Genomic DNA, 1,910 nt, shown 5'->3' with positions numbered 1-1,910 from the left:
AAATCAGTTTTCCAGATTTTTTTTTAAAAATTTAAAATTTATTATTATTATTATTATTATTATTTTTTTTTTTTTTTTGCAATGGAAACAAATTATATCCACAATTGTAACAAATTATATCCATTTAATTGCCAATTTTAATGAAAATCAAAGCCAAACGAATACCAAAAGATTCAAAATTTCAACATTTTTCAGGTGAAAAATTATACCAATCATACACATTTAATTGACGATTCCCAATAAAACAAATTATAGGCAATTCAATTCTCTAGAATTCGTTTTCTTTCCATCCAAATTCCATTCTTGCAATTAAATGGACTCCAAAAAAAATAGACAGAAAAGATGGACACACTCAAAATACAAATGGGGCATACATGAAAACAAAAAAGCACTTGGAGGAATCTTTCGCTTGTGTGGATCCCTCACTTTCTTTTCCTTCTGTCCATCCTCACAGCAAGCCTAATATTATCATTGCAAAATTAATCACAGATAGCTATAGCATCAAACAAAAGTAATAAACAAAAAATAAAAATAAAAAATGCATACAAAAAAAACACAAGACTAGTTAACCAATACATACGAGGCTAACTGTTCAAGTAATTTGAAGTATTTTTCTCGGTGAAAAATCAATAAAAGCCACTGCACTCAATCTGAAAAACAAACGGTGATTCAGGGGGGATAACAAAATCCTAAACCATAATGAGGATTTTACCTTTGTCATCCCAGACAATGCTACACTGGGTGCAGTGAACCATGTCGTATGACAAGGATTGAAATGGGAGCTGTCTTGAGATGAAGTTGCCAATGATTGCCCAGAAACCTCAGTTGAACATGTCTACCTGATGGCTCATATGCTGCCATATAGAGAGACGTCAACTTATGTGATAGTGCGTACCTGCAATTCAGAAGAAGAAAATCTTCACATAGAAGACAATTCCATTTTGATGTAGCTTCCAGAAGAAAAGAGGAGGAAACGTACATTTGTTGTTTCAAGCGTAAAATAAATTAAGTACGTCGATGCTGTTAATAAGAAATATTTGGCTCAACAAACTTATTAAAGTTGAAGTCAGCCAAAACTAACAAGTGAGGCAAAACTTACGAAAGCTTGGAGAAATTCAGTGTCACTTCTCAACCCTATCATTTCAGCAATCTGGTGAGTAATCTTTAACACTATCAATAATCATCACATCATCTGAACTGAAAGAAATTAGATTTAGCAACATTAGCCTATAAAATTTGCAAGAGTAAACATTATGGAAAGCAGATGTGCAAAGCTTCATAGTTACCTAACAAAAGAAGGTGAATATATGTTTTATATGAAATATGCTTCCACATACAGATGGATATACTTTCCACACACACACAAAACATTTTTTCCTTAAAAAATAAAATGGACACGAGAAACTAAATCAACGGAGATTAATCTATGAAATCAAGAAAATTTATCAAATAACAATTGTAATAACTTAAAAATCAACAAAATAACATGAAAAAGGATTCTTGCCCAGTCAAGACAATTTTCACAGACAAAACAAATTGTTTGACCATTACAGAAGGGAACCCCCCCAAAAGGAAAAGTTCGTTTTGAGGAAGTCAGAAAAATATTTACTAAAATCATGTAATAAAAAAGGCAACTGAACATAGTTTCAGTCACATATCCTACCATATAATTTCACTGCGGCCTTTACACTGCACACACACACTCTCTCTGAAAATGCAGAAAGTATATTCGAAAAAGAAACTTACTTTAAGATCTAATAGAAGAGGCACCTTCATTCCATCTCACGTTCTTTCAAGTAATCAGAAAATGCCTACAAATATTAGTTCCATTCAAAAGATGTAAGAACTTCCAATCTAAAAAATGCACACCACACATAAGGCTAAAAAATGCATAAACATATAGTAAGTCA

The 1,910-nt window shown here is 31.9% G+C and overlaps 1 long non-coding RNA gene across 1 annotated transcript; it reads right to left on the bottom strand.

The window, feature by feature from the left end:
- Window positions 1–249: 249 nt before the first annotated feature.
- Window positions 250–1,869, bottom strand: LOC111391710. Its single transcript, XR_002702159.1, has 4 exons — window positions 1,747–1,869; window positions 1,100–1,197; window positions 713–895; window positions 250–459 (listed from the first exon to the last, which is right to left on the bottom strand). It is a non-coding gene; the product is annotated as an uncharacterized LOC111391710 (long non-coding RNA).
- Window positions 1,870–1,910: the final 41 nt, after the last annotated feature.

Source organism: Olea europaea, unplaced genomic scaffold (assembly GCF_002742605.1).
Source record: "Olea europaea var. sylvestris unplaced genomic scaffold, O_europaea_v1 scaffold827, whole genome shotgun sequence".
Classification (NCBI taxonomy): Eukaryota; Viridiplantae; Streptophyta; class Magnoliopsida; order Lamiales; family Oleaceae; genus Olea; species Olea europaea.
The sequence above is the reverse complement of the archived record's forward strand: the minus strand, read 5'-3'. Positions and strand labels throughout refer to the sequence as shown.